The 7,461-nt window shown below is 32.2% G+C and overlaps 1 long non-coding RNA gene across 2 annotated transcripts; it reads right to left on the minus strand.

Moving 5' to 3' along the window:
• Nucleotides 1-1,463: 1,463 nt before the first annotated feature.
• LOC109337985 lies at nucleotides 1,464-4,836 on the minus strand. Of its 2 annotated transcripts, none has more exons than XR_002106495.1 (3): nucleotides 4,735-4,836; nucleotides 2,922-3,278; nucleotides 1,464-2,036 (listed from the first exon to the last, which is right to left on the minus strand). It is a non-coding gene; the product is annotated as an uncharacterized LOC109337985 (long non-coding RNA). The 2 variants fall into 2 exon arrangements; XR_002106494.1 differs by lacking the exon at nucleotides 4,735-4,836 and having other exon boundaries at nucleotides 2,922-3,128; nucleotides 3,210-3,286.
• Nucleotides 4,837-7,461: the final 2,625 nt, after the last annotated feature.

Consider the following 7,461-nt stretch of genomic DNA (forward strand, 5'->3'; position numbering starts at 1 on the left):
GTGGGTGAGCCTCGTTTCTTGTTAAGAAAGAAAGAGAAACGAGGGATATTTATTCACCCTTAATATCCTTCATATCAATTATCAGCATTTAATATCTCACTTATAAATATTTTCAAGTGTATCAATTGCATCTTAAGATTTTATTTGAAACTAGTATTAGAAGATTGTAATTGTAGGTCAAGATCTATCACAAATCATAAATTTTTAAATAAAAAAAATTCACTTAAGTTTAATACTTTTTAGGATAATTTTCAATTTTTTATTTTTACAATGATCAAATTGCTAGAAAGATCAAAATATGTGTTATTCCAATATCAATAGAAGTTGCTATATTTTATTTTAGGAATTTGATATATTCTAGATTATTTTAGATGGTTATGTAATATGGAACATGTAAAAATAAATAGTCAAACTTTAAGTTTTCCTATTGAAAAAAGGTTCCTTATTATAATTATTATTATGTTATGAATGTTTTGGGTTACAACAAAATGACATTGGCTAGATCCAATAACGGGATTTTTTATTTCAAAATTAGGTTCAGTAAGTTTTTAAAAAATAGTATAAAGTCAAAAGAAATGTAAGTATGATTATATTTTCTCATTATATTATGTGTGTATTATATAAATAGAAAACCAAAAAACACACTAAATAGAATAAATAAATATATGGATTAAGTACATATTTCATCCTGATGATATGGTTGGATATTTCATCCTGATGATATGGCTAGATCCAATAACGGGATTTTTTATTTCAAAATTAGGTTCAATAAGTTTTTAAAAAATAGTATAAAGTCAAAAGAAATGTAAGTATGATTAAATTTTCTCATTATATTATGTGTGTATTATATAAGTAGAAAACCAAAAAACACACTAAATAGAATAAATAAATATATGGATTGAGTACATATTTCATGCTGATGATATGGTTGGAGAGTTTATGCAGTACTAATTAATAGGATCTTTATCATAAGATATAAAAAATAATCTAACGAGATATCCCAAAAAAGATTAAGATATATTTTATTTATCATATTAATTTCTTTTAGTGAGATAATAAAAGAGATTTGGTTTAGTTTTTATTAGGGTCATAAACGAACGAAACCGAGTCTAACTAGAGTTTAACTTGATAAGAATTTATTTAGTTCGAAACTTGACTTGAGTTATTGTTTTAGTTCGAGTTTGACTCACTTAAAGTTCACAAATTGTTCAGTTCAGCTCGAATTGGTTCATTTAGACAACTCAAATAATGAATTCATTTAAAAATAATATTGCACAAGGTTATATATATAAATATAAACTTATTTATATATATAATAAAATAAACATAAAAATAATCATCAGTCATATGACAACAATAAACATAAAAAAAATAGTTTATATATATATATATATATATATAGTTTGAGTCATTTCATAAACCTAATGACTCGAACTATATCTAACTCAAATTTAGATCGTTTATTTAACGAACTCAATTTTCAACTCAAATTCAGCTCATTTAGTTTATGAACCAAATTTGTCGAGTTAAATAATAAGTCAAGGTTTCGAACTAATGTCAATAGAGTTGATTCGGTTACACCCATAGTTTTTATTAACATATTACACAATAGTACTTTCTTGAAAATAAGTTTCAATGGCTCATGCTTCTTCTTCAACTTCAAGCATGACATACAAACCAAGAGATGAACTCATCCAAGATTTCCTCTACAAAAAGGTGCATGAAGAATCTGTGCCTAACTATCTCACTATTCTTGAATATGACTTTTATGGTGAAAAGAGTCCTTCGGAAATTTGAGAAGCTTTTGAAGGGTCCAGTTATGAAGGAAGGGACCTGAATATTTTCACAACCTTAAAGAAGAAATCTCTGAATGGCTCACGTTTTGTTGGCATCATTGGGAGTGGTTCTTGGAAGGTGAAGGCCGAAGGGACAATTCAATGTATTGGCGCTGGATTGAAGAAACGTTTTAGGTTTGAGAAGAGTGGCACTCAGCATGATGGTGCGTGGATTATGCATGAATATAGCCTTGACCCATCCTTTCAAAAAATAATTCATATGTAAGTACTATATTGCATGTAGACATGTATAGATGTTTGATTTATTAAGATGTTGTAATTGTAACATATTCTAAAGTAACCTACACAAAGAATGTAAATAAATGCCTTGGTTCATTAGTAATCAGATTTCTATTTATGAATATACAAGTATGAGTGTTTATTGGAACACACCCATTAAGAAATTGTAAGTTTCTTTAATTTTTTGATATTATGTTTCACTATCAATCTCTTTTAGGGTGTGGACATCCCTCCTGCCTTTTTTTTTTATATTCTTTAAAAGCATAGAATGGTGGTTCTTAAAGTTGTTTTTAACGAAATAACAACATTTTTATTCTGTTTTCCATTGTGTCATTCTTATTTTCTACTTTTTGTTCTTAAATAAGAACAATTATTGGTTGTTCTTAGCCAAGGGACACTACAACATTTTGTACTTTCAACCACGGATGAAAACCGTTGCCTTATCCAGAAAAACCGTTCTCTTTGTTATAGGCAACGGTTTTGTAATTGTGGTAGTCTAAGGCGTTGCCTTTTGTTTAGGCCACAGTTTTTTAGCATTCGGTAACAGTTTAAAAAAACCATTGTCTAATGTTATATTTTAGGCAACGGTTTTTGTCATCATCAATGATAACGGTTTTAAAATTGTTGCAAATATGATAATTTGAAACCGTTGTCTAATATATATTAGAGGTCTTTCAGTAATGCCTTATATGTCTCACTACTTCCATCTCAGGGTTAGATATGAAGAAGAACCTTGTTAGTGCTACAAAAACATAGAAGAATGTCAAATATGAGGATATAGAAAATGCTCTCTCTCATGTTGAACACACAACATACAATCATACAAAGGTTTGATGTTGTCCTCACCTGCATGAGAGCAATATTAGAAGCAAGCTTTGATTCCAGAATGTCGAGATCGGCACCCCAACCCCATTCACTTTCAATAACATCAACATGGAAGTTGAGGCATTGTTGCTGATCAATCCAAAGCAAGCTGAACTGACCAATCAGAAAAGATACATTGCGATCTGCAAGAGACAATGTTTTTTAGAGAACTCTCCCATGAACCAGTGCCTGAAACAAATGCAGAAATCATTACGTTATAAGAAATCAAAATAACCAAGTAAAACCAGATTTTTCCATTGGTTAAACTACCTCCCAAAAGTGTGAAAAACTTGGGACTAAATTGAGCTTCAACAATTAAGGTTGTTGATTAAGCACGTACTGTTAGAAAAAAAGTAATTAGGAATTATAAAGAGATTATTTACTATCCACTACTCTGTAATTAAGAAGCACTTTATCATCATATGAAAAGTCATAGAACTATCAACCACTTAGCATTTAGTTTCTTAAAGTAACACTAAACATTTTTATAAGGTGCTAAAAACATCAAATTTCATTCACAAGCAAAGAGTTTACAGATTGAAAAGAACAAAGTAACTAGCCAGCCAAAAGGAAGGCAAAACAATAAAAAGAAAAACAGAGGAAATAGCATCAGAAAAAGTAAACATCCAACCAAACATCAGGCAAAGACTTAAAAACAGAATCAAGTGTACCAAGCAATAGAAATTTTCCTCTTCCTTCAACATGTGGTACTATGCATTTGAGTCATCAATTTTAAACAAGGTAACTATTCTGGTTAAGTAAGCACAATCTTGATGACCAAGGTGAGGTAAATATTCTAGTTAAGTAAAAAAATTCAAGCAGTCCCGTGAAGTACTCAATGAATCACCTATATAAAATCAATTTTAAACTAAGGTATTAGCAACTTCTTGAATACAGATGGTAAGGGATAAAAAATAAGCATAAAAAGTGTTGGAAAATATGGTGACAAGCCCATTTAACATTAGATCAACTTATTTTGTGGGTTCAAAACCTCTTATAATCAAAATCCTATAAGAAAGCATTTGAAAACAAGCAATTATATCTCCTAAATCAATCTAAACCAAATTTTCCTTTGGATTATAGCAGAGTTAGCACTTGTGAATTATGATACTCAACACTAACACCAAAACAAGCACATTATATCAAATTATACGAATATCCAAGTTTCAGGGCAATCATTTTCACAAGATTTAAAAGTAAGGTTAAATGTTTAGTTGAAAAATAGATAGAAACTTTGAAATCTGAACATAAACTATTCAAACCCAATGGATCTACTCATTACAACAGCTTCAAAACATTGATAGAGAATGAACATTACATTTTAACAGTTATAAATCAAGTGTGATGAGAAGTTGCAGTAAGTGTTAGTGTCAGTTATGAGAGAAGGAAAGTAGGAAGACAAAAAAATGGAGAAATGTGGAAATTAAAATGATATTTAATAAGAGCAAGCAATGGAGAGAAAACGATACAGATAAAACAATATAGTATCATTTCATACCTTAACAAATGGGGAACAAAAGGCGAGTGTTAAGAAGTGGTTTTGTACAAATAAAAAAGAACCCTAAATAAAAGAAGGCAAAATGATTGTATTTCCAAACTAGCAGAGCGATTGAAGTGAGAAACCCCAAATAAAATAAAATTACAAATAACACATAACCCTAAATAAAGAATAACCCCAAATAAAACAAAACCACAAATCAAATAGAACCCTAAATCAAACGTAGCCTCAAATCAATCCCTAAATCAGGTTCATTGTGACATATTAGAATATAATGAAAAGTGATATCAAACTGACTCTAGAGAATGATGAGGAACAAGAGACACTGAGTGAGAGTGACCGTTAGGTCGATGTTGAGGTTGAGAGTGAGTGAGGGGTGAGGTTGAGGTTGAGGTTGAGCTTGAGAGTGAGTAAGGGGTGAGGGTGAGGTTGAGGTTGAGGTTGAGAGTGAGTGAGGGGTGAGGGTGAGGGTGAGGGTGAGGTTGAGAATGAGTGAGGGGTGAGGGTGAGTCAGAGTGAGAAGTATATTATAATTGTGATGATGGTGCAATGTTGTAATTGATATATAGGAGAACGATTTTGTTCATTGTTTTTAATAAATTATTAGGCTACGCTAATAAACCGTGGTTGAATACTAGGAGAACAATTATTGGAATTTTGCAAATATAATCGTCGCCTCTTGTATTTTTTAGAACGGTTTTTTAGTGTTGTGTTTTAAAAACGTAAAAAAAAAATGAGTAAGAGAACAATTTGAGAAACTGTTGCAATGAAAGGTGTTGCCATAGCCCAAAAATGTTGTAGTGGGAAAGTGAGAAAATATGTAGATATTGTGGAACCCAAATAAGAATAAGAATGATGTTTTATTGTGATAAAAAAGTATATGTTGATCTTATTTTATGGGGAGTTGTAATAAATTATAAAATAATATGTGAAACTCAAATAAGAATGAAAATAGTGTTTATCATTGTGGTTGCTCTAACTACCTCAACCCTATATCATGTTCTTCAATTACTATTGTCGCTACCCCTTTTCGTAGACACGACGATAAATGTGCAAATAAATACAATGAAGTCGTCATCGATATTTTTTAGAGGGAAAACATGAAAAAACCACTATTTTGAAAATAAGATTAATTCGCTCATAGGTAAAAATTGAGTTCGGGAGTCAATTACGGATGAGAAAGGTGCTAGGCACCTCATACCGCCCGTTAAAAATGGTACCTAGCTTGATAAAGTGGATATTCGTTCAAAATATTAATTTTTATTTTCATATTATTAAATGAAATGAACAAATACAAAAAAACCATCGTTTATAGTTTTTGTGCGTGACATGTAAATATCTGTTCCTACGTATCCCTAACTGCAATAGAGAAAACAAGGTTACGTAGTTCTTTCAGAAAATAGTTGTTTAGTCGATACATCTTTATTTTGATTTATTCATGTGAAAATTTACAATAAAAGATGGCACAACAATGTACTAACCCTATATGGAGCCACCTCACATCGCCTTAGATAACATAAAATAGCATGATAAGGCACTCAGCCTATAGTGCAGCTACTTTATGTCACTTTTAAAATTATTTGAAAATTTGTTTTATAAGATAAGGTAACACGATAAGACACAAGACCAATAGTGAGGTTTCCTTACTTCATTTTAGACAATATTAAGTAACGAGACAAGGCAATCATCCTATAGTGGATCTACTTCCCATTGTTTTTTTAAATATATTTTTTTATCACATTTTATATGTCACTCTTCCCAATTATTTTCTACCACGGGTGACGATTTGGCACTTGTTCCAGCCTCCCATGGCCGGCAGAGACGACCCTGGACAGCTCTGTCCAGCTGGCGACGTCGCTGGAGATGCGCGATCCTCCATGACCGCCGTCTGGTTCTATTTCGCGGTGTACCGGCATAGTGGTAGCCATGCGACGGTGATTCCAAGTGAGTTTTGGTTCACCCTCTTCAACACCGGTAACTCGCAATAGAAAAGAGAATAGAAACCAAAACACTCTTTTCTCATGACAATATCATTTGAAAACACAACCTCGTGTTATTGATTTTATTGAAGTTAAAGGAGAAGAAAATTGTAGAAGGAAACCTTATGAGTTTGTGGAAGTAGAAACCAAATGAGTTTGGTGCCTCTCCTTATTATCTTTTCTTACTTCTTTCGTTGAGGTCACTGCAGCCTCCCTTTTCCCTTTTTTATTTTTTTTTTGCTCCTCCCCTTTAGTTGCTAACTTTAGGTTTATAAATGGGGTGTAATTAGGGTTTCCAACCCTAATCTAGTTGAGCCAAAGGGGCCCAACTTCTTTTCAAAATTTTCCCACATTTCCGCTAATATCAAAATTTACTTATCAATTCAAAATTTTTGAAAACCAAATTACCCCTTATCAAAATCGGGTGTTTATAGTTACTCCTCTTTATTTGCTTCTTACTAGATAATAGGAGCAACGAAAGTTATCATGATGAGAAAGAAGTAAAGATAAAAGAACCAAATTTTGATTGGGAAGTAACACATAGAGGGAAAAGTTTCAAAGATGATGCTTCATACCATAATAAGTGAGACTACTATGGGGTCAAAGATATGACACGAGGCCACTGAGGGCTTGGTGTAAAGATGAGACCATTGAGGGGTCAAAAGATATGACATGAGGCCACTAGGAGGTCTGGTGCAAAAATGAGACCATTGGGAGGTCAAAAGATATGACACGAGGCCACTGGGAGGCCTGACACAAAGATGAGACTACTATGGGGTCAAAAGGCACAACACGAGACCATTGAGGGCTCGAGTGCAAAGAGAGGCCACATGAACACACGAATAGTGAGGAACTCTGGGTCGAAAATAAAATGAGACCATTAGGGTGTCATGTAACTCCCTGAGAATTTCTCTAACAATACCGCCCAAAAAATGGGTAAATGTTTTTTTTGTAATGTAAAACTCCCCTATTTACATTTAATTCTTTTTCGGGACATCATGTTAAGTAACCTAAATTACAGAAAAGACAACAATAGTTACCTAAT

The sequence above is a fragment of the Lupinus angustifolius genome, unplaced genomic scaffold, assembly GCF_001865875.1.
Source record: "Lupinus angustifolius cultivar Tanjil unplaced genomic scaffold, LupAngTanjil_v1.0 Scaffold_16_75, whole genome shotgun sequence".
Classification (NCBI taxonomy): Eukaryota; Viridiplantae; Streptophyta; class Magnoliopsida; order Fabales; family Fabaceae; genus Lupinus; species Lupinus angustifolius.